The sequence below is a fragment of the Sinohyriopsis cumingii genome, chromosome 14 (genome assembly GCF_028554795.1).
Source record: "Sinohyriopsis cumingii isolate HCF-2022 chromosome 14, ASM2855479v2, whole genome shotgun sequence".
NCBI classification, from domain to species: Eukaryota; Metazoa; Mollusca; class Bivalvia; order Unionida; family Unionidae; genus Sinohyriopsis; species Sinohyriopsis cumingii.
Window position 1 is genome coordinate 59,042,694 of NC_142974.1, and position 26,388 is coordinate 59,069,081.

General features: G+C 36.1%; 6 non-coding genes across 6 annotated transcripts; all 6 read left to right on the forward strand.

Moving 5' to 3' along the window:
* Positions 1-3,351: 3,351 nt before the first annotated feature.
* On the forward strand, positions 3,352-3,425 carry Trnai-aau (transfer RNA isoleucine (anticodon AAU)). The gene has a single exon. It is a non-coding gene; the product is annotated as a tRNA-Ile (tRNA).
* Positions 3,426-7,699: 4,274 nt separating this feature from the next.
* On the forward strand, positions 7,700-7,773 carry Trnai-aau (transfer RNA isoleucine (anticodon AAU)). The gene has a single exon. It is a non-coding gene; the product is annotated as a tRNA-Ile (tRNA).
* A 4,274-nt stretch (positions 7,774-12,047) lies between these two features.
* Trnai-aau (transfer RNA isoleucine (anticodon AAU)) lies at positions 12,048-12,121 on the forward strand. The gene has a single exon. It is a non-coding gene; the product is annotated as a tRNA-Ile (tRNA).
* A 4,274-nt stretch (positions 12,122-16,395) lies between these two features.
* On the forward strand, positions 16,396-16,469 carry Trnai-aau (transfer RNA isoleucine (anticodon AAU)). Its single transcript has one exon. It is a non-coding gene; the product is annotated as a tRNA-Ile (tRNA).
* Positions 16,470-20,743: 4,274 nt separating this feature from the next.
* On the forward strand, positions 20,744-20,817 carry Trnai-aau (transfer RNA isoleucine (anticodon AAU)). Its single transcript has one exon. It is a non-coding gene; the product is annotated as a tRNA-Ile (tRNA).
* A 4,274-nt stretch (positions 20,818-25,091) lies between these two features.
* Positions 25,092-25,165, forward strand: Trnai-aau (transfer RNA isoleucine (anticodon AAU)). Its single transcript has one exon. It is a non-coding gene; the product is annotated as a tRNA-Ile (tRNA).
* The last annotated feature ends 1,223 nt before the right edge of the window (positions 25,166-26,388 follow it).

Here is a 26,388-nt window from a genome sequence, read left to right on the forward strand (position 1 = left end):
TGATATAGACACTTTCAAAGTCATACACAGTTGGAGAAGACGGTTTAATACAGTACCTAGACTGAAAACGAATAGCATGCGTCTCAAATCCATTAAATAATTTCTAGTATTCATGGAAATGATAAAACATGCGACATAATTTAATACTTTAAACACACTAATCATTATAATGGCCTTATATATTGTATCTCTAATTGTAAACGGCATGCTAGATTTGAATAAGCGAAAGTCTGTTTTAGAAATATTTCTAAAAAATAAGAGGCCATATTTTATTATTGCAAGAAGCCTTTTGGGATGATGAGTTTACTGAATGTATCACAGAAAATGAGATTTGTAATGGTGACATATTTGATAGCAATGCCGTCATTAGGAGGGCTGGTGTTGATGTTTTAGTAGTGAGAGAGGTGAAAAATCAAGTGGCACATGAAATGTTTCATAAGGGTAGAATTTTACATTTAAAATAGATCTTGATGAAGAGTGGTTGATTTAATCAATATTTATGCTCCAAATCTTGTGCGAGTAAGGTATACCTTTTAATGAGATCAAACACATATTTGCATAACAATACTAGCGATAACACTATCTTGGTTGGTGAGTTCAATAACGCTTTATCTGGAATTGATCGACATAACAAAACCTTAACAGGGCTTTCTAAAATTAGTTATGATAGAAATACAAAACGACACACATTGTCGCATTTAACCTACTCGACACACTATTGACATTCGGTCCCAGACTATTTGGAATCAGGTCACAATTAGTACTTCGAGTTCAGTACCCACCATTGTAGTTCTAGCAGTTTTCGTCTATTTTCAGTACATTTTTTCCTCTTATTTTGGTGGGGATAGAAGAGTTATATATATGCATTTCTTGTAGGGATTTAAAGGTAATTGTTTATTCTGAAGAATATGAGTTCTAGGTGTGGTTTTCTCTTTGTATTTTGGCGACAGTGACTAGTGTGTTATAAGGCTTTGGTGATGGTCCTGAAGTGAAATATGTGTTCTATTTACATGCTGCTCTGTTGACAGTCCAGCCTCTCAAACAAATGCAGGTCAACCTTTGACAAGAACTTCACCGTGATATCATCTTTGACGGTATCTTAAATTAACATATGACTGTATTGATTGTCACACAGTGGAAAGGTCAGTATTGAGAAACAAATGTAGTGAACATATAGCAAAATAAATTGTATTCTATGTCCACGTTGCTGTAAAGGACAAACTGTGCCTCAGCCAACAAAGGCGACACACTATTTGCATCCGGTTCCAGACTGTGCATCTAACTTATTTAGCATTGAACTCTATAACGCAAACCTGGGTATGGTTCCGAACTTTGACTGGATGCACAACATCATTAACACTTCGGTGCGTCAAAATGAACAAATTTGGAAAACTATTAACTTACTTTTCTATGCAAGATTAGTTTGGAAAATGGGATTATTTGAGTTAGAGGTTATGCGAACTATGATAAATTGAATATTTATGCTGCCGAGTGGTCTAAAGCGCTGTCCGTCACTGATCACTGCCATCTCACCTCTGTCTGCGTGGGTTCGAGTCTCGGGCTCGTCAAATGTAGATACGTGAGAAAGCTTGCCGGTAGCTTCTTGTGGGTCGGTGGTTCTTTCCGGGGTTTTCCCGGTTCTTCCTCCACCATTAATACTGGCCGCCATGTATAGCCTATCTTGTGCTGAAAAATGGCGTTAAACCCTATAACAACAACAACAATATTTATGCTGATTTTCACAAGCCATTGACCATCAAATATATGGTCTGCATATTTTAAAATATTATATTTCATTATTTTGAGGACTACATTTTGTGAGAAAACACATACAAGCCTGGACGTTGTATAATAAGATGTTTTGGCTTTTATAATTCTTTTGCTTTGTGCTTTTATAATCTAAATAAGAACGGTTGTGGTGAACACACCATTTCTTGACACTACAATACATTGGAGACATCTAGTAGCTGAAGAAGGCGTGAGCTGTCCATATATTCCATTTTATTTGGTCTTTACCCTTGATACGTTACAGTATGACAGTGGAGATCTGATTTTAATCATGCAGAGTTAGGCTTGTCTCTTTTTCTTTCTTGACGATAAATTTACTCTTACTATTATTATTAATATTATCATTATTAAAACTGCTAGGAGTAGCAGTAGTTCATATGTCAGTTCCAGTAGTAGGTAATTATTTACTGGTCAATTTGAATCGATCAGGGCTTTAGGGCGGGATGCTAGATAGTAAATATGCTAGAGCTGAATTTGCATCAGATAACTCCTGAAAGCGTAGTCAACATGATAAAACCTTGCCTATTAGCTTCGTGATCTGTAGATTTCCCACCATGAGGCACACTAGTTTCTGGATACTGTAGGCATGTCTACTTCATTTGTTTCATAATTATCATCATGGTTGCCTGTCGTTTCGCCAAATATTACAGATTGCTTAGCGATTGCTGCTGTTATATTTCTTATCACGTTATACTTTATAGACGAGTGTGTCCTAAGTAAAAATGAACTTGATGAACTTTGGTAAATTATTATTTTAACTTACCATACTGCCAATGTTCATTTCCCAATCAGTTGGTAATAAGAATGCACATTCATAGAAATCAGTATAGAGCATAGCAACTGTTTAACCTCAACAATTTTTGCTGAAATCATATTGTCAAACTGTATATTGAAGTGTCCAAGAGGATAGTAAGATATGTTTTCTTTTATAATTTCCGAATTATGCATTTTACATTGGTTCAATAGATTTTTATAATGATAACACACACGTTGACCATGCGAAGTTCGTGGCTTCGATCGCCCCTTTGGCCATACTTATTTTATTTTCTCATACGTCTCTTTCATTTCTATTCTGCAGCACAAATTTCAATTTCCATTTGTAAAGGCACAAAATCTGTACCTAGTTATCTCGTAAAACTATATTATTCAATTCTAAAAGCTGCGTTAGTCTGCTACCCAAAACCTGATTCAGAGGACCATCTAAGATATATATGAGACCTGCAAGTGGAAGTGAGACATCCACGACTAACCAAGAGCCACCTTGGTATGTGTCTTATCTTCGTTCTCTCCAAAAGCTCGAGGAGTAATTTATGACTTTACTTAAAACAACACGCAATGTCTTAACGTTAGCACATTCGGCAATTATGAAAAGACCAATATTTGTTATAATATGGGAGTTATGCATTTTACATTATTTCCATATATTTTATACTATTAACATACACGTTGGCAATGCTTTTACGTACCCTAATTGTGTGGTTCCTTTTGCTAATCATTCATTGTGTGAAAGTATGTACTCCATCTGTATTTCTAGATTGTGTAGGAGGATTTTGATTAGCAAGTGGCCGCATAGCTCAGTTGGTTAGAGCGTCGTGCTAATAACGCGAAGGTCGTGGGTTCGATCCCCCCTGTGGCAAATAGTTTTCATTTTCGTTACTATTTTCCTCTCTATTTCTTTATTTACCTTTATTTTTTCTCCTTCTCTTTCATTTCTTATCTGGAGTAACGAAATAAAGTCTGTGCTATTATTTTTTAAAAGTTTAACAATTCAATATCAAAACTTTATGTTACCAAAATCATGATTCAATATACGTTATATTTGAGATCTAGAAGGTGAAGTGAAAGATCCACAATCAGCTGAAGCACACTTTGGTATGTGTCTTATCTTCGTTATAGCAGTGAGCACGAGGAGTAATTCATAAGTTTACCTTAAACCTAATATAGAAAGCTATCAGTTAGAACTTTAGGCAAACATGAAAATAAATAATAAACATATTTTGGGGTATTGCACAGTAATAAAGTAAAGGTGTGTTCTCGATGTCTAGATCCGAGCCAGCTTATGAAAAGGTGACTGGATTTTGTGTGCTATAAGTGTGGGGAGAAGAGCCATGTAGCTATGAATAGCAAACGGCAAAGATTTGACACTTGTGGAAGGTTTTCTTTATGTGTCAATGAAGGATATGCGACAAATGCCACAAGGAAGCCCAAACATGTACATGTTACAGAGAGGACATTGTGGAAGTGAATCCGCAGATTGGTGATGCTAAGAGGGAGGAACAATCATTGGAGTTACAGCTTGCCGAAGATGATGAAGAAGACGTTGAGAATTAAATACAGGATAATTATAGTGAAGAAAGAGGGGAGGAAACTGTGGGAAGCAGAGTCGATAAGACCGAACAAGAAATAGAATCGGAGGAAGAACGAAACAACAGGCGTACTGTTAGTGATAGATCGGTGACGGATCCAGGAAGTGATGACAGTAGGATGGTAGTTGAAGTCGCTGTTGAAAGGCAAACGATGTTCAGAGTTTTCAGGTAAACGGAAATGGAAATAACAGTACTGATATAGACACTTTCAAAGTCATACACAGTTGGAGAAGACGGTTTAATACAGTACCTAGACTGAAAACGAATAGCATGCGTCTCAAATCCATTAAATAATTTCTAGTATTCATGGAAATGATAAAACATGCGACATAATTTAATACTTTAAACACACTAATCATTATAATGGCCTTATATATTGTATCTCTAATTGTAAACGGCATGCTAGATTTGAATAAGCGAAAGTCTGTTTTAGAAATATTTCTAAAAAATAAGAGGCCATATTTTATTATTGCAAGAAGCCTTTTGGGATGATGAGTTTACTGAATGTATCACAGAAAATGAGATTTGTAATGGTGACATATTTGATAGCAATGCCGTCATTAGGAGGGCTGGTGTTGATGTTTTAGTAGTGAGAGAGGTGAAAAATCAAGTGGCACATGAAATGTTTCATAAGGGTAGAATTTTACATTTAAAATAGATCTTGATGAAGAGTGGTTGATTTAATCAATATTTATGCTCCAAATCTTGTGCGAGTAAGGTATACCTTTTAATGAGATCAAACACATATTTGCATAACAATACTAGCGATAACACTATCTTGGTTGGTGAGTTCAATAACGCTTTATCTGGAATTGATCGACATAACAAAACCTTAACAGGGCTTTCTAAAATTAGTTATGATAGAAATACAAAACGACACACATTGTCGCATTTAACCTACTCGACACACTATTGACATTCGGTCCCAGACTATTTGGAATCAGGTCACAATTAGTACTTCGAGTTCAGTACCCACCATTGTAGTTCTAGCAGTTTTCGTCTATTTTCAGTACATTTTTTCCTCTTATTTTGGTGGGGATAGAAGAGTTATATATATGCATTTCTTGTAGGGATTTAAAGGTAATTGTTTATTCTGAAGAATATGAGTTCTAGGTGTGGTTTTCTCTTTGTATTTTGGCGACAGTGACTAGTGTGTTATAAGGCTTTGGTGATGGTCCTGAAGTGAAATATGTGTTCTATTTACATGCTGCTCTGTTGACAGTCCAGCCTCTCAAACAAATGCAGGTCAACCTTTGACAAGAACTTCACCGTGATATCATCTTTGACGGTATCTTAAATTAACATATGACTGTATTGATTGTCACACAGTGGAAAGGTCAGTATTGAGAAACAAATGTAGTGAACATATAGCAAAATAAATTGTATTCTATGTCCACGTTGCTGTAAAGGACAAACTGTGCCTCAGCCAACAAAGGCGACACACTATTTGCATCCGGTTCCAGACTGTGCATCTAACTTATTTAGCATTGAACTCTATAACGCAAACCTGGGTATGGTTCCGAACTTTGACTGGATGCACAACATCATTAACACTTCGGTGCGTCAAAATGAACAAATTTGGAAAACTATTAACTTACTTTTCTATGCAAGATTAGTTTGGAAAATGGGATTATTTGAGTTAGAGGTTATGCGAACTATGATAAATTGAATATTTATGCTGCCGAGTGGTCTAAAGCGCTGTCCGTCACTGATCACTGCCATCTCACCTCTGTCTGCGTGGGTTCGAGTCTCGGGCTCGTCAAATGTAGATACGTGAGAAAGCTTGCCGGTAGCTTCTTGTGGGTCGGTGGTTCTTTCCGGGGTTTTCCCGGTTCTTCCTCCACCATTAATACTGGCCGCCATGTATAGCCTATCTTGTGCTGAAAAATGGCGTTAAACCCTATAACAACAACAACAATATTTATGCTGATTTTCACAAGCCATTGACCATCAAATATATGGTCTGCATATTTTAAAATATTATATTTCATTATTTTGAGGACTACATTTTGTGAGAAAACACATACAAGCCTGGACGTTGTATAATAAGATGTTTTGGCTTTTATAATTCTTTTGCTTTGTGCTTTTATAATCTAAATAAGAACGGTTGTGGTGAACACACCATTTCTTGACACTACAATACATTGGAGACATCTAGTAGCTGAAGAAGGCGTGAGCTGTCCATATATTCCATTTTATTTGGTCTTTACCCTTGATACGTTACAGTATGACAGTGGAGATCTGATTTTAATCATGCAGAGTTAGGCTTGTCTCTTTTTCTTTCTTGACGATAAATTTACTCTTACTATTATTATTAATATTATCATTATTAAAACTGCTAGGAGTAGCAGTAGTTCATATGTCAGTTCCAGTAGTAGGTAATTATTTACTGGTCAATTTGAATCGATCAGGGCTTTAGGGCGGGATGCTAGATAGTAAATATGCTAGAGCTGAATTTGCATCAGATAACTCCTGAAAGCGTAGTCAACATGATAAAACCTTGCCTATTAGCTTCGTGATCTGTAGATTTCCCACCATGAGGCACACTAGTTTCTGGATACTGTAGGCATGTCTACTTCATTTGTTTCATAATTATCATCATGGTTGCCTGTCGTTTCGCCAAATATTACAGATTGCTTAGCGATTGCTGCTGTTATATTTCTTATCACGTTATACTTTATAGACGAGTGTGTCCTAAGTAAAAATGAACTTGATGAACTTTGGTAAATTATTATTTTAACTTACCATACTGCCAATGTTCATTTCCCAATCAGTTGGTAATAAGAATGCACATTCATAGAAATCAGTATAGAGCATAGCAACTGTTTAACCTCAACAATTTTTGCTGAAATCATATTGTCAAACTGTATATTGAAGTGTCCAAGAGGATAGTAAGATATGTTTTCTTTTATAATTTCCGAATTATGCATTTTACATTGGTTCAATAGATTTTTATAATGATAACACACACGTTGACCATGCGAAGTTCGTGGCTTCGATCGCCCCTTTGGCCATACTTATTTTATTTTCTCATACGTCTCTTTCATTTCTATTCTGCAGCACAAATTTCAATTTCCATTTGTAAAGGCACAAAATCTGTACCTAGTTATCTCGTAAAACTATATTATTCAATTCTAAAAGCTGCGTTAGTCTGCTACCCAAAACCTGATTCAGAGGACCATCTAAGATATATATGAGACCTGCAAGTGGAAGTGAGACATCCACGACTAACCAAGAGCCACCTTGGTATGTGTCTTATCTTCGTTCTCTCCAAAAGCTCGAGGAGTAATTTATGACTTTACTTAAAACAACACGCAATGTCTTAACGTTAGCACATTCGGCAATTATGAAAAGACCAATATTTGTTATAATATGGGAGTTATGCATTTTACATTATTTCCATATATTTTATACTATTAACATACACGTTGGCAATGCTTTTACGTACCCTAATTGTGTGGTTCCTTTTGCTAATCATTCATTGTGTGAAAGTATGTACTCCATCTGTATTTCTAGATTGTGTAGGAGGATTTTGATTAGCAAGTGGCCGCATAGCTCAGTTGGTTAGAGCGTCGTGCTAATAACGCGAAGGTCGTGGGTTCGATCCCCCCTGTGGCCAATAGTTTTCATTTTCGTTACTATTTTCCTCTCTATTTCTTTATTTACCTTTATTTTTTCTCCTTCTCTTTCATTTCTTATCTGGAGTAACGAAATAAAGTCTGTGCTATTATTTTTTAAAAGTTTAACAATTCAATATCAAAACTTTATGTTACCAAAATCATGATTCAATATACGTTATATTTGAGATCTAGAAGGTGAAGTGAAAGATCCACAATCAGCTGAAGCACACTTTGGTATGTGTCTTATCTTCGTTATAGCAGTGAGCACGAGGAGTAATTCATAAGTTTACCTTAAACCTAATATAGAAAGCTATCAGTTAGAACTTTAGGCAAACATGAAAATAAATAATAAACATATTTTGGGGTATTGCACAGTAATAAAGTAAAGGTGTGTTCTCGATGTCTAGATCCGAGCCAGCTTATGAAAAGGTGACTGGATTTTGTGTGCTATAAGTGTGGGGAGAAGAGCCATGTAGCTATGAATAGCAAACGGCAAAGATTTGACACTTGTGGAAGGTTTTCTTTATGTGTCAATGAAGGATATGCGACAAATGCCACAAGGAAGCCCAAACATGTACATGTTACAGAGAGGACATTGTGGAAGTGAATCCGCAGATTGGTGATGCTAAGAGGGAGGAACAATCATTGGAGTTACAGCTTGCCGAAGATGATGAAGAAGACGTTGAGAATTAAATACAGGATAATTATAGTGAAGAAAGAGGGGAGGAAACTGTGGGAAGCAGAGTCGATAAGACCGAACAAGAAATAGAATCGGAGGAAGAACGAAACAACAGGCGTACTGTTAGTGATAGATCGGTGACGGATCCAGGAAGTGATGACAGTAGGATGGTAGTTGAAGTCGCTGTTGAAAGGCAAACGATGTTCAGAGTTTTCAGGTAAACGGAAATGGAAATAACAGTACTGATATAGACACTTTCAAAGTCATACACAGTTGGAGAAGACGGTTTAATACAGTACCTAGACTGAAAACGAATAGCATGCGTCTCAAATCCATTAAATAATTTCTAGTATTCATGGAAATGATAAAACATGCGACATAATTTAATACTTTAAACACACTAATCATTATAATGGCCTTATATATTGTATCTCTAATTGTAAACGGCATGCTAGATTTGAATAAGCGAAAGTCTGTTTTAGAAATATTTCTAAAAAATAAGAGGCCATATTTTATTATTGCAAGAAGCCTTTTGGGATGATGAGTTTACTGAATGTATCACAGAAAATGAGATTTGTAATGGTGACATATTTGATAGCAATGCCGTCATTAGGAGGGCTGGTGTTGATGTTTTAGTAGTGAGAGAGGTGAAAAATCAAGTGGCACATGAAATGTTTCATAAGGGTAGAATTTTACATTTAAAATAGATCTTGATGAAGAGTGGTTGATTTAATCAATATTTATGCTCCAAATCTTGTGCGAGTAAGGTATACCTTTTAATGAGATCAAACACATATTTGCATAACAATACTAGCGATAACACTATCTTGGTTGGTGAGTTCAATAACGCTTTATCTGGAATTGATCGACATAACAAAACCTTAACAGGGCTTTCTAAAATTAGTTATGATAGAAATACAAAACGACACACATTGTCGCATTTAACCTACTCGACACACTATTGACATTCGGTCCCAGACTATTTGGAATCAGGTCACAATTAGTACTTCGAGTTCAGTACCCACCATTGTAGTTCTAGCAGTTCTCGTCTATTTTCAGTACATTTTTTCCTCTTATTTTGGTGGGGATAGAAGAGTTATATATATGCATTTCTTGTAGGGATTTAAAGGTAATTGTTTATTCTGAAGAATATGAGTTCTAGGTGTGGTTTTCTCTTTGTATTTTGGCGACAGTGACTAGTGTGTTATAAGGCTTTGGTGATGGTCCTGAAGTGAAATATGTGTTCTATTTACATGCTGCTCTGTTGACAGTCCAGCCTCTCAAACAAATGCAGGTCAACCTTTGACAAGAACTTCACCGTGATATCATCTTTGACGGTATCTTAAATTAACATATGATTGTATTGATTGTCACACAGTGGAAAGGTCAGTATTGAGAAACAAATGTAGTGAACATATAGCAAAATAAATTGTATTCTATGTCCACGTTGCTGTAAAGGACAAACTGTGCCTCAGCCAACAAAGGCGACACACTATTTGCATCCGGTTCCAGACTGTGCATCTAACTTATTTAGCATTGAACTCTATAACGCAAACCTGGGTATGGTTCCGAACTTTGACTGGATGCACAACATCATTAACACTTCGGTGCGTCAAAATGAACAAATTTGGAAAACTATTAACTTACTTTTCTATGCAAGATTAGTTTGGAAAATGGGATTATTTGAGTTAGAGGTTATGCGAACTATGATAAATTGAATATTTATGCTGCCGAGTGGTCTAAAGCGCTGTCCGTCACTGATCACTGCCATCTCACCTCTGTCTGCGTGGGTTCGAGTCTCGGGCTCGTCAAATGTAGATACGTGAGAAAGCTTGCCGGTAGCTTCTTGTGGGTCGGTGGTTCTTTCCGGGGTTTTCCCGGTTCTTCCTCCACCATTAATACTGGCCGCCATGTATAGCCTATCTTGTGCTGAAAAATGGCGTTAAACCCTATAACAACAACAACAATATTTATGCTGATTTTCACAAGCCATTGACCATCAAATATATGGTCTGCATATTTTAAAATATTATATTTCATTATTTTGAGGACTACATTTTGTGAGAAAACACATACAAGCCTGGACGTTGTATAATAAGATGTTTTGGCTTTTATAATTCTTTTGCTTTGTGCTTTTATAATCTAAATAAGAACGGTTGTGGTGAACACACCATTTCTTGACACTACAATACATTGGAGACATCTAGTAGCTGAAGAAGGCGTGAGCTGTCCATATATTCCATTTTATTTGGTCTTTACCCTTGATACGTTACAGTATGACAGTGGAGATCTGATTTTAATCATGCAGAGTTAGGCTTGTCTCTTTTTCTTTCTTGACGATAAATTTACTCTTACTATTATTATTAATATTATCATTATTAAAACTGCTAGGAGTAGCAGTAGTTCATATGTCAGTTCCAGTAGTAGGTAATTATTTACTGGTCAATTTGAATCGATCAGGGCTTTAGGGCGGGATGCTAGATAGTAAATATGCTAGAGCTGAATTTGCATCAGATAACTCCTGAAAGCGTAGTCAACATGATAAAACCTTGCCTATTAGCTTCGTGATCTGTAGATTTCCCACCATGAGGCACACTAGTTTCTGGATACTGTAGGCATGTCTACTTCATTTGTTTCATAATTATCATCATGGTTGCCTGTCGTTTCGCCAAATATTACAGATTGCTTAGCGATTGCTGCTGTTATATTTCTTATCACGTTATACTTTATAGACGAGTGTGTCCTAAGTAAAAATGAACTTGATGAACTTTGGTAAATTATTATTTTAACTTACCATACTGCCAATGTTCATTTCCCAATCAGTTGGTAATAAGAATGCACATTCATAGAAATCAGTATAGAGCATAGCAACTGTTTAACCTCAACAATTTTTGCTGAAATCATATTGTCAAACTGTATATTGAAGTGTCCAAGAGGATAGTAAGATATGTTTTCTTTTATAATTTCCGAATTATGCATTTTACATTGGTTCAATAGATTTTTATAATGATAACACACACGTTGACCATGCGAAGTTCGTGGCTTCGATCGCCCCTTTGGCCATACTTATTTTATTTTCTCATACGTCTCTTTCATTTCTATTCTGCAGCACAAATTTCAATTTCCATTTGTAAAGGCACAAAATCTGTACCTAGTTATCTCGTAAAACTATATTATTCAATTCTAAAAGCTGCGTTAGTCTGCTACCCAAAACCTGATTCAGAGGACCATCTAAGATATATATGAGACCTGCAAGTGGAAGTGAGACATCCACGACTAACCAAGAGCCACCTTGGTATGTGTCTTATCTTCGTTCTCTCCAAAAGCTCGAGGAGTAATTTATGACTTTACTTAAAACAACACGCAATGTCTTAACGTTAGCACATTCGGCAATTATGAAAAGACCAATATTTGTTATAATATGGGAGTTATGCATTTTACATTATTTCCATATATTTTATACTATTAACATACACGTTGGCAATGCTTTTACGTACCCTAATTGTGTGGTTCCTTTTGCTAATCATTCATTGTGTGAAAGTATGTACTCCATCTGTATTTCTAGATTGTGTAGGAGGATTTTGATTAGCAAGTGGCCGCATAGCTCAGTTGGTTAGAGCGTCGTGCTAATAACGCGAAGGTCGTGGGTTCGATCCCCCCTGTGGCAAATAGTTTTCATTTTCGTTACTATTTTCCTCTCTATTTCTTTATTTACCTTTATTTTTTCTCCTTCTCTTTCATTTCTTATCTGGAGTAACGAAATAAAGTCTGTGCTATTATTTTTTAAAAGTTTAACAATTCAATATCAAAACTTTATGTTACCAAAATCATGATTCAATATACGTTATATTTGAGATCTAGAAGGTGAAGTGAAAGATCCACAATCAGCTGAAGCACACTTTGGTATGTGTCTTATCTTCGTTATAGCAGTGAGCACGAGGAGTAATTCATAAGTTTACCTTAAACCTAATATAGAAAGCTATCAGTTAGAACTTTAGGCAAACATGAAAATAAATAATAAACATATTTTGGGGTATTGCACAGTAATAAAGTAAAGGTGTGTTCTCGATGTCTAGATCCGAGCCAGCTTATGAAAAGGTGACTGGATTTTGTGTGCTATAAGTGTGGGGAGAAGAGCCATGTAGCTATGAATAGCAAACGGCAAAGATTTGACACTTGTGGAAGGTTTTCTTTATGTGTCAATGAAGGATATGCGACAAATGCCACAAGGAAGCCCAAACATGTACATGTTACAGAGAGGACATTGTGGAAGTGAATCCGCAGATTGGTGATGCTAAGAGGGAGGAACAATCATTGGAGTTACAGCTTGCCGAAGATGATGAAGAAGACGTTGAGAATTAAATACAGGATAATTATAGTGAAGAAAGAGGGGAGGAAACTGTGGGAAGCAGAGTCGATAAGACCGAACAAGAAATAGAATCGGAGGAAGAACGAAACAACAGGCGTACTGTTAGTGATAGATCGGTGACGGATCCAGGAAGTGATGACAGTAGGATGGTAGTTGAAGTCGCTGTTGAAAGGCAAACGATGTTCAGAGTTTTCAGGTAAACGGAAATGGAAATAACAGTACTGATATAGACACTTTCAAAGTCATACACAGTTGGAGAAGACGGTTTAATACAGTACCTAGACTGAAAACGAATAGCATGCGTCTCAAATCCATTAAATAATTTCTAGTATTCATGGAAATGATAAAACATGCGACATAATTTAATACTTTAAACACACTAATCATTATAATGGCCTTATATATTGTATCTCTAATTGTAAACGGCATGCTAGATTTGAATAAGCGAAAGTCTGTTTTAGAAATATTTCTAAAAAATAAGAGGCCATATTTTATTATTGCAAGAAGCCTTTTGGGATGATGAGTTTACTGAATGTATCACAGAAAATGAGATTTGTAATGGTGACATATTTGATAGCAATGCCGTCATTAGGAGGGCTGGTGTTGATGTTTTAGTAGTGAGAGAGGTGAAAAATCAAGTGGCACATGAAATGTTTCATAAGGGTAGAATTTTACATTTAAAATAGATCTTGATGAAGAGTGGTTGATTTAATCAATATTTATGCTCCAAATCTTGTGCGAGTAAGGTATACCTTTTAATGAGATCAAACACATATTTGCATAACAATACTAGCGATAACACTATCTTGGTTGGTGAGTTCAATAACGCTTTATCTGGAATTGATCGACATAACAAAACCTTAACAGGGCTTTCTAAAATTAGTTATGATAGAAATACAAAACGACACACATTGTCGCATTTAACCTACTCGACACACTATTGACATTCGGTCCCAGACTATTTGGAATCAGGTCACAATTAGTACTTCGAGTTCAGTACCCACCATTGTAGTTCTAGCAGTTCTCGTCTATTTTCAGTACATTTTTTCCTCTTATTTTGGTGGGGATAGAAGAGTTATATATATGCATTTCTTGTAGGGATTTAAAGGTAATTGTTTATTCTGAAGAATATGAGTTCTAGGTGTGGTTTTCTCTTTGTATTTTGGCGACAGTGACTAGTGTGTTATAAGGCTTTGGTGATGGTCCTGAAGTGAAATATGTGTTCTATTTACATGCTGCTCTGTTGACAGTCCAGCCTCTCAAACAAATGCAGGTCAACCTTTGACAAGAACTTCACCGTGATATCATCTTTGACGGTATCTTAAATTAACATATGATTGTATTGATTGTCACACAGTGGAAAGGTCAGTATTGAGAAACAAATGTAGTGAACATATAGCAAAATAAATTGTATTCTATGTCCACGTTGCTGTAAAGGACAAACTGTGCCTCAGCCAACAAAGGCGACACACTATTTGCATCCGGTTCCAGACTGTGCATCTAACTTATTTAGCATTGAACTCTATAACGCAAACCTGGGTATGGTTCCGAACTTTGACTGGATGCACAACATCATTAACACTTCGGTGCGTCAAAATGAACAAATTTGGAAAACTATTAACTTACTTTTCTATGCAAGATTAGTTTGGAAAATGGGATTATTTGAGTTAGAGGTTATGCGAACTATGATAAATTGAATATTTATGCTGCCGAGTGGTCTAAAGCGCTGTCCGTCACTGATCACTGCCATCTCACCTCTGTCTGCGTGGGTTCGAGTCTCGGGCTCGTCAAATGTAGATACGTGAGAAAGCTTGCCGGTAGCTTCTTGTGGGTCGGTGGTTCTTTCCGGGGTTTTCCCGGTTCTTCCTCCACCATTAATACTGGCCGCCATGTATAGCCTATCTTGTGCTGAAAAATGGCGTTAAACCCTATAACAACAACAACAATATTTATGCTGATTTTCACAAGCCATTGACCATCAAATATATGGTCTGCATATTTTAAAATATTATATTTCATTATTTTGAGGACTACATTTTGTGAGAAAACACATACAAGCCTGGACGTTGTATAATAAGATGTTTTGGCTTTTATAATTCTTTTGCTTTGTGCTTTTATAATCTAAATAAGAACGGTTGTGGTGAACACACCATTTCTTGACACTACAATACATTGGAGACATCTAGTAGCTGAAGAAGGCGTGAGCTGTCCATATATTCCATTTTATTTGGTCTTTACCCTTGATACGTTACAGTATGACAGTGGAGATCTGATTTTAATCATGCAGAGTTAGGCTTGTCTCTTTTTCTTTCTTGACGATAAATTTACTCTTACTATTATTATTAATATTATCATTATTAAAACTGCTAGGAGTAGCAGTAGTTCATATGTCAGTTCCAGTAGTAGGTAATTATTTACTGGTCAATTTGAATCGATCAGGGCTTTAGGGCGGGATGCTAGATAGTAAATATGCTAGAGCTGAATTTGCATCAGATAACTCCTGAAAGCGTAGTCAACATGATAAAACCTTGCCTATTAGCTTCGTGATCTGTAGATTTCCCACCATGAGGCACACTAGTTTCTGGATACTGTAGGCATGTCTACTTCATTTGTTTCATAATTATCATCATGGTTGCCTGTCGTTTCGCCAAATATTACAGATTGCTTAGCGATTGCTGCTGTTATATTTCTTATCACGTTATACTTTATAGACGAGTGTGTCCTAAGTAAAAATGAACTTGATGAACTTTGGTAAATTATTATTTTAACTTACCATACTGCCAATGTTCATTTCCCAATCAGTTGGTAATAAGAATGCACATTCATAGAAATCAGTATAGAGCATAGCAACTGTTTAACCTCAACAATTTTTGCTGAAATCATATTGTCAAACTGTATATTGAAGTGTCCAAGAGGATAGTAAGATATGTTTTCTTTTATAATTTCCGAATTATGCATTTTACATTGGTTCAATAGATTTTTATAATGATAACACACACGTTGACCATGCGAAGTTCGTGGCTTCGATCGCCCCTTTGGCCATACTTATTTTATTTTCTCATACGTCTCTTTCATTTCTATTCTGCAGCACAAATTTCAATTTCCATTTGTAAAGGCACAAAATCTGTACCTAGTTATCTCGTAAAACTATATTATTCAATTCTAAAAGCTGCGTTAGTCTGCTACCCAAAACCTGATTCAGAGGACCATCTAAGATATATATGAGACCTGCAAGTGGAAGTGAGACATCCACGACTAACCAAGAGCCACCTTGGTATGTGTCTTATCTTCGTTCTCTCCAAAAGCTCGAGGAGTAATTTATGACTTTACTTAAAACAACACGCAATGTCTTAACGTTAGCACATTCGGCAATTATGAAAAGACCAATATTTGTTATAATATGGGAGTTATGCATTTTACATTATTTCCATATATTTTATACTATTAACATACACGTTGGCAATGCTTTTACGTACCCTAATTGTGTGGTTCCTTTTGCTAATCATTCATTGTGTGAAAGTATGTACTCCATCTGTATTTCTAGATTGTGTAGGAGGATTTTGATTAGCAAGTGGCCGCATAGCTCAGTTGGTTAGAGCGTCGTGCTAATAACGCGAAGGTCGTGGGTTCGATCCCCCCTGTGGCAAATAGTTTTCATTTTCGTTACTATTTTCCTCTCTATTTCTTTATTTACCTTTATTTTTTCTCCTTCTCTTTCATTTCTTATCTGGAGTAACGAAATAAAGTCTGTGCTATTATTTTTTAAAAGTTTAACAATTCAATATCAAAACTTTATGTTACCAAAATCATGATTCAATATACGTTATATTTGAGATCTAGAAGGTGAAGTGAAAGATCCACAATCAGCTGAAGCACACTTTGGTATGTGTCTTATCTTCGTTATAGCAGTGAGCACGAGGAGTAATTCATAAGTTTACCTTAAACCTAATATAGAAAGCTATCAGTTAGAACTTTAGGCAAACATGAAAATAAATAATAAACATATTTTGGGGTATTGCACAGTAATAAAGTAAAGGTGTGTTCTCGATGTCTAGATCCGAGCCAGCTTATGAAAAGGTGACTGGATTTTGTGTGCTATAAGTGTGGGGAGAAGAGCCATGTAGCTATGAATAGCAAACGGCAAAGATTTGACACTTGTGGAAGGTTTTCTTTATGTGTCAATGAAGGATATGCGACAAATGCCACAAGGAAGCCCAAACATGTACATGTTACAGAGAGGACATTGTGGAAGTGAATCCGCAGATTGGTGATGCTAAGAGGGAGGAACAATCATTGGAGTTACAGCTTGCCGAAGATGATGAAGAAGACGTTGAGAATTAAATACAGGATAATTATAGTGAAGAAAGAGGGGAGGAAACTGTGGGAAGCAGAGTCGATAAGACCGAACAAGAAATAGAATCGGAGGAAGAACGAAACAACAGGCGTACTGTTAGTGATAGATCGGTGACGGATCCAGGAAGTGATGACAGTAGGATGGTAGTTGAAGTCGCTGTTGAAAGGCAAACGATGTTCAGAGTTTTCAGGTAAACGGAAATGGAAATAACAGTACTGATATAGACACTTTCAAAGTCATACACAGTTGGAGAAGACGGTTTAATACAGTACCTAGACTGAAAACGAATAGCATGCGTCTCAAATCCATTAAATAATTTCTAGTATTCATGGAAATGATAAAACATGCGACATAATTTAATACTTTAAACACACTAATCATTATAATGGCCTTATATATTGTATCTCTAATTGTAAACGGCATGCTAGATTTGAATAAGCGAAAGTCTGTTTTAGAAATATTTCTAAAAAATAAGAGGCCATATTTTATTATTGCAAGAAGCCTTTTGGGATGATGAGTTTACTGAATGTATCACAGAAAATGAGATTTGTAATGGTGACATATTTGATAACAATGCCGTCATTAGGAGGGCTGGTGTTGATGTTTTAGTAGTGAGAGAGGTGAAAAATCAAGTGGCACATGAAATGTTTCATAAGGGTAGAATTTTACATTTAAAATAGATCTTGATGAAGAGTGGTTGATTTAATCAATATTTATGCTCCAAATCTTGTGCGAGTAAGGTATACCTTTTAATGAGATCAAACACATATTTGCATAACAATACTAGCGATAACACTATCTTGGTTGGTGAGTTCAATAACGCTTTATCTGGAATTGATCGACATAACAAAACCTTAACAGGGCTTTCTAAAATTAGTTATGATAGAAATACAAAACGACACACATTGTCGCATTTAACCTACTCGACACACTATTGACATTCGGTCCCAGACTATTTGGAATCAGGTCACAATTAGTACTTCGAGTTCAGTACCCACCATTGTAGTTCTAGCAGTTCTCGTCTATTTTCAGTACATTTTTTCCTCTTATTTTGGTGGGGATAGAAGAGTTATATATATGCATTTCTTGTAGGGATTTAAAGGTAATTGTTTATTCTGAAGAATATGAGTTCTAGGTGTGGTTTTCTCTTTGTATTTTGGCGACAGTGACTAGTGTGTTATAAGGCTTTGGTGATGGTCCTGAAGTGAAATATGTGTTCTATTTACATGCTGCTCTGTTGACAGTCCAGCCTCTCAAACAAATGCAGGTCAACCTTTGACAAGAACTTCACCGTGATATCATCTTTGACGGTATCTTAAATTAACATATGATTGTATTGATTGTCACACAGTGGAAAGGTCAGTATTGAGAAACAAATGTAGTGAACATATAGCAAAATAAATTGTATTCTATGTCCACGTTGCTGTAAAGGACAAACTGTGCCTCAGCCAACAAAGGCGACACACTATTTGCATCCGGTTCCAGACTGTGCATCTAACTTATTTAGCATTGAACTCTATAACGCAAACCTGGGTATGGTTCCGAACTTTGACTGGATGCACAACATCATTAACACTTCGGTGCGTCAAAATGAACAAATTTGGAAAACTATTAACTTACTTTTCTATGCAAGATTAGTTTGGAAAATGGGATTATTTGAGTTAGAGGTTATGCGAACTATGATAAATTGAATATTTATGCTGCCGAGTGGTCTAAAGCGCTGTCCGTCACTGATCACTGCCATCTCACCTCTGTCTGCGTGGGTTCGAGTCTCGGGCTCGTCAAATGTAGATACGTGAGAAAGCTTGCCGGTAGCTTCTTGTGGGTCGGTGGTTCTTTCCGGGGTTTTCCCGGTTCTTCCTCCACCATTAATACTGGCCGCCATGTATAGCCTATCTTGTGCTGAAAAATGGCGTTAAACCCTATAACAACAACAACAATATTTATGCTGATTTTCACAAGCCATTGACCATCAAATATATGGTCTGCATATTTTAAAATATTATATTTCATTATTTTGAGGACTACATTTTGTGAGAAAACACATACAAGCCTGGACGTTGTATAATAAGATGTTTTGGCTTTTATAATTCTTTTGCTTTGTGCTTTTATAATCTAAATAAGAACGGTTGTGGTGAACACACCATTTCTTGACACTACAATACATTGGAGACATCTAGTAGCTGAAGAAGGCGTGAGCTGTCCATATATTCCATTTTATTTGGTCTTTACCCTTGATACGTTACAGTATGACAGTGGAGATCTGATTTTAATCATGCAGAGTTAGGCTTGTCTCTTTTTCTTTCTTGACGATAAATTTACTCTTACTATTATTATTAATATTATCATTATTAAAACTGCTAGGAGTAGCAGTAGTTCATATGTCAGTTCCAGTAGTAGGTAATTATTTACTGGTCAATTTGAATCGATCAGGGCTTTAGGGCGGGATGCTAGATAGTAAATATGCTAGAGCTGAATTTGCATCAGATAACTCCTGAAAGCGTAGTCAACATGATAAAACCTTGCCTATTAGCTTCGTGATCTGTAGATTTCCCACCATGAGGCACACTAGTTTCTGGATACTGTAGGCATGTCTACTTCATTTGTTTCATAATTATCATCATGGTTGCCTGTCGTTTCGCCAAATATTACAGATTGCTTAGCGATTGCTGCTGTTATATTTCTTATCACGTTATACTTTATAGACGAGTGTGTCCTAAGTAAAAATGAACTTGATGAACTTTGGTAAATTATTATTTTAACTTACCATACTGCCAATGTTCATTTCCCAATCAGTTGGTAATAAGAATGCACATTCATAGAAATCAGTATAGAGCATAGCAACTGTTTAACCTCAACAATTTTTGCTGAAATCATATTGTCAAACTGTATATTGAAGTGTCCAAGAGGATAGTAAGATATGTTTTCTTTTATAATTTCCGAATTATGCATTTTACATTGGTTCAATAGATTTTTATAATGATAACACACACGTTGACCATGCGAAGTTCGTGGCTTCGATCGCCCCTTTGGCCATACTTATTTTATTTTCTCATACGTCTCTTTCATTTCTATTCTGCAGCACAAATTTCAATTTCCATTTGTAAAGGCACAAAATCTGTACCTAGTTATCTCGTAAAACTATATTATTCAATTCTAAAAGCTGCGTTAGTCTGCTACCCAAAACCTGATTCAGAGGACCATCTAAGATATATATGAGACCTGCAAGTGGAAGTGAGACATCCACGACTAACCAAGAGCCACCTTGGTATGTGTCTTATCTTCGTTCTCTCCAAAAGCTCGAGGAGTAATTTATGACTTTACTTAAAACAACACGCAATGTCTTAACGTTAGCACATTCGGCAATTATGAAAAGACCAATATTTGTTATAATATGGGAGTTATGCATTTTACATTATTTCCATATATTTTATACTATTAACATACACGTTGGCAATGCTTTTACGTACCCTAATTGTGTGGTTCCTTTTGCTAATCATTCATTGTGTGAAAGTATGTACTCCATCTGTATTTCTAGATTGTGTAGGAGGATTTTGATTAGCAAGTGGCCGCATAGCTCAGTTGGTTAGAGCGTCGTGCTAATAACGCGAAGGTCGTGGGTTCGATCCCCCCTGTGGCCAATAGTTTTCATTTTCGTTACTATTTTCCTCTCTATTTCTTTATTTACCTTTATTTTTTCTCCTTCTCTTTCATTTCTTATCTGGAGTAACGAAATAAAGTCTGTGCTATTATTTTTTAAAAGTTTAACAATTCAATATCAAAACTTTATGTTACCAAAATCATGATTCAATATACGTTATATTTGAGATCTAGAAGGTGAAGTGAAAGATCCACAATCAGCTGAAGCACACTTTGGTATGTGTCTTATCTTCGTTATAGCAGTGAGCACGAGGAGTAATTCATAAGTTTACCTTAAACCTAATATAGAAAGCTATCAGTTAGAACTTTAGGCAAACATGAAAATAAATAATAAACATATTTTGGGGTATTGCACAGTAATAAAGTAAAGGTGTGTTCTCGATGTCTAGATCCGAGCCAGCTTATGAAAAGGTGACTGGATTTTGTGTGCTATAAGTGTGGGGAGAAGAGCCATGTAGCTATGAATAGCAAACGGCAAAGATTTGACACTTGTGGAAGGTTTTCTTTATGTGTCAATGAAGGATATGCGACAAATGCCACAAGGAAGCCCAAACATGTACATGTTACAGAGAGGACATTGTGGAAGTGAATCCGCAGATTGGTGATGCTAAGAGGGAGGAACAATCATTGGAGTTACAGCTTGCCGAAGATGATGAAGAAGACGTTGAGAATTAAATACAGGATAATTATAGTGAAGAAAGAGGGGAGGAAACTGTGGGAAGCAGAGTCGATAAGACCGAACAAGAAATAGAATCGGAGGAAGAACGAAACAACAGGCGTACTGTTAGTGATAGATCGGTGACGGATCCAGGAAGTGATGACAGTAGGATGGTAGTTGAAGTCGCTGTTGAAAGGCAAACGATGTTCAGAGTTTTCAGGTAAACGGAAATGGAAATAACAGTACTGATATAGACACTTTCAAAGTCATACACAGTTGGAGAAGACGGTTTAATACAGTACCTAGACTGAAAACGAATAGCATGCGTCTCAAATCCATTAAATAATTTCTAGTATTCATGGAAATGATAAAACATGCGACATAATTTAATACTTTAAACACACTAATCATTATAATGGCCTTATATATTGTATCTCTAATTGTAAACGGCATGCTAGATTTGAATAAGCGAAAGTCTGTTTTAGAAATATTTCTAAAAAATAAGAGGCCATATTTTATTATTGCAAGAAGCCTTTTGGGATGATGAGTTTACTGAATGTATCACAGAAAATGAGATTTGTAATGGTGACATATTTGATAGCAATGCCGTCATTAGGAGGGCTGGTGTTGATGTTTTAGTAGTGAGAGAGGTGAAAAATCAAGTGGCACATGAAATGTTTCATAAGGGTAGAATTTTACATTTAAAATAGATCTTGATGAAGAGTGGTTGATTTAATCAATATTTATGCTCCAAATCTTGTGCGAGTAAGGTATACCTTTTAATGAGATCAAACACATATTTGCATAACAATACTAGCGATAACACTATCTTGGTTGGTGAGTTCAATAACGCTTTATCTGGAATTGATCGACATAACAAAACCTTAACAGGGCTTTCTAAAATTAGTTATGATAGAAATACAAAACGACACACATTGTCGCATTTAACCTACTCGACACACTATTGACATTCGGTCCCAGACTATTTGGAATCAGGTCACAATTAGTACTTCGAGTTCAGTACCCACCATTGTAGTTCTAGCAGTTCTCGTCTATTTTCAGTACATTTTTTCCTCTTATTTTGGTGGGGATAGAAGAGTTATATATATGCATTTCTTGTAGGGATTTAAAGGTAATTGTTTATTCTGAAGAATATGAGTTCTAGGTGTGGTTTTCTCTTTGTATTTTGGCGACAGTGACTAGTGTGTTATAAGGCTTTGGTGATGGTCCTGAAGTGAAATATGTGTTCTATTTACATGCTGCTCTGTTGACAGTCCAGCCTCTCAAACAAATGCAGGTCAACCTTTGACAAGAACTTCACCGTGATATCATCTTTGACGGTATCTTAAATTAACATATGATTGTATTGATTGTCACACAGTGGAAAGGTCAGTATTGAGAAACAAATGTAGTGAACATATAGCAAAATAAATTGTATTCTATGTCCACGTTGCTGTAAAGGACAAACTGTGCCTCAGCCAACAAAGGCGACACACTATTTGCATCCGGTTCCAGACTGTGCATCTAACTTATTTAGCATTGAACTCTATAACGCAAACCTGGGTATGGTTCCGAACTTTGACTGGATGCACAACATCATTAACACTTCGGTGCGTCAAAATGAACAAATTTGGAAAACTATTAACTTACTTTTCTATGCAAGATTAGTTTGGAAAATGGGATTATTTGAGTTAGAGGTTATGCGAACTATGATAAATTGAATATTTATGCTGCCGAGTGGTCTAAAGCGCTGTCCGTCACTGATCACTGCCATCTCACCTCTGTCTGCGTGGGTTCGAGTCTCGGGCTCGTCAAATGTAGATACGTGAGAAAGCTTGCCGGTAGCTTCTTGTGGGTCGGTGGTTCTTTCCGGGGTTTTCCCGGTTCTTCCTCCACCATTAATACTGGCCGCCATGTATAGCCTATCTTGTGCTGAAAAATGGCGTTAAACCCTATAACAACAACAACAATATTTATGCTGATTTTCACAAGCCATTGACCATCAAATATATGGTCTGCATATTTTAAAATATTATATTTCATTATTTTGAGGACTACATTTTGTGAGAAAACACATACAAGCCTGGACGTTGTATAATAAGATGTTTTGGCTTTTATAATTCTTTTGCTTTGTGCTTTTATAATCTAAATAAGAACGGTTGTGGTGAACACACCATTTCTTGACACTACAATACATTGGAGACATCTAGTAGCTGAAGAAGGCGTGAGCTGTCCATATATTCCATTTTATTTGGTCTTTACCCTTGATACGTTACAGTATGACAGTGGAGATCTGATTTTAATCATGCTGAGTTAGGCTTGTCTCTTTTTCTTTCTTGACGATAAATTTACTCTTACTATTATTATTAATATTATCATTATTAAAACTGCTAGGAGTAGCAGTAGTTCATATGTCAGTTCCAGTAGTAGGTAATTATTTACTGGTCAATTTGAATCGATCAGGGCTTTAGGGCGGGATGCTAGATAGTAAATATGCTAGAGCTGAATTTGCATCAGATAACTCCTGAAAGCGTAGTCAACATGATAAAACCTTGCCTATTAGCTTCGTGATCTGTAGATTTCCCACCATGAGGCACACTAGTTTCTGGATACTGTAGGCATGTCTACTTCATTTGTTTCATAATTATCATCATGGTTGCCTGTCGTTTCGCCAAATATTACAGATTGCTTAGCGATTGCTGCTGTTATATTTCTTATCACGTTATACTTTATAGACGAGTGTGTCCTAAGTAAAAATGAACTTGATGAACTTTGGTAAATTATTATTTTAACTTACCATACTGCCAATGTTCATTTCCCAATCAGTTGGTAATAAGAATGCACATTCATAGAAATCAGTATAGAGCATAGCAACTGTTTAACCTCAACAATTTTTGCTGAAATCATATTGTCAAACTGTATATTGAAGTGTCCAAGAGGATAGTAAGATATGTTTTCTTTTATAACTTCCGAATTATGCATTTTACATTGGTTCAATAGATTTTTATAATGATAACACACACGTTGACCATGCGAAGTTCGTGGCTTCGATCGCCCCTTTGGCCATACTTATTTTATTTTCTCATACGTCTCTTTCATTTCTATTCTGCAGCACAAATTTCAATTTCCATTTGTAAAGGCACAAAATCTGTACCTAGTTATCTCGTAAAACTATATTATTCAATTCTAAAAGCTGCGTTAGTCTGCTACCCAAAACCTGATTCAGAGGACCATCTAAGATATATATGAGACCTGCAAGTGGAAGTGAGACATCCACGACTAACCAAGAGCCACCTTGGTATGTGTCTTATCTTCGTTCTCTCCAAAAGCTCGAGGAGTAATTTATGACTTTACTTAAAACAACACGCAATGTGTTAACGTTAGCACATTCGGCAATTATGAAAAGACCAATATTTGTTATAATATGGGAGTTATGCATTTTACATTATTTCCATATATTTTATACTATTGACATACACGTTGGCAATGCTTTTACGTACCCTAATTGTGTGGTTCCTTTTGCTAATCATTCATTGTGTGAAAGTATGTACTCCATCTGTATTTCTAGATTGTGTAGGAGGATTTTGATTAGCAAGTGGCCGCATAGCTCAGTTGGTTAGAGCGTCGTGCTAATAACGCGAAGGTCGTGGGTTCGATCCCCCCTGTGGCCAATAGTTTTCATTTTCGTTACTATTTTCCTCTCTATTTCTTTATTTACCTTTATTTTTTCTCCTTCTCTTTCATTTCTTATCTGGAGTAACGAAATAAAGTCTGTGCTATTATTTTTTAAAAGTTTAACAATTCAATATCAAAACTTTATGTTACCAAAATCATGATTCAATATACGTTATATTTGAGATCTAGAAGGTGAAGTGAAAGATCCACAATCAGCTGAAGCACACTTTGGTATGTGTCTTATCTTCGTTATAGCAGTGAGCACGAGGAGTAATTCATAAGTTTACCTTAAACCTAATATAGAAAGCTATCAGTTAGAACTTTAGGCAAACATGAAAATAAATAATAAACATATTTTGGGGTATTGCACAGTAATAAAGTAAAGGTGTGTTCTCGATGTCTAGATCCGAGCCAGCTTATGAAAAGGTGACTGGATTTTGTGTGCTATAAGTGTGGGGAGAAGAGCCATGTAGCTATGAATAGCAAACGGCAAAGATTTGACACTTGTGGAAGGTTTTCTTTATGTGTCAATGAAGGATATGCGACAAATGCCACAAGGAAGCCCAAACATGTACATGTTACAGAGAGGACATTGTGGAAGTGAATCCGCAGATTGGTGATGCTAAGAGGGAGGAACAATCATTGGAGTTACAGCTTGCCGAAGATGATGAAGAAGACGTTGAGAATTAAATACAGGATAATTATAGTGAAGAAAGAGGGGAGGAAACTGTGGGAAGCAGAGTCGATAAGACCGAACAAGAAATAGAATCGGAGGAAGAACGAAACAACAGGCGTACTGTTAGTGATAGATCGGTGACGGATCCAGGAAGTGATGACAGTAGGATGGTAGTTGAAGTCGCTGTTGAAAGGCAAACGATGTTCAGAGTTTTCAGGTAAACGGAAATGGAAATAACAGTACTGATATAGACACTTTCAAAGTCATACACAGTTGGAGAAGACGGTTTAATACAGTACCTAGACTGAAAACGAATAGCATGCGTCTCAAATCCATTAAATAATTTCTAGTATTCATGGAAATGATAAAACATGCGACATAATTTAATACTTTAAACACACTAATCATTATAATGGCCTTATATATTGTATCTCTAATTGTAAACGGCATGCTAGATTTGAATAAGCGAAAGTCTGTTTTAGAAATATTTCTAAAAAATAAGAGGCCATATTTTATTATTGCAAGAAGCCTTTTGGGATGATG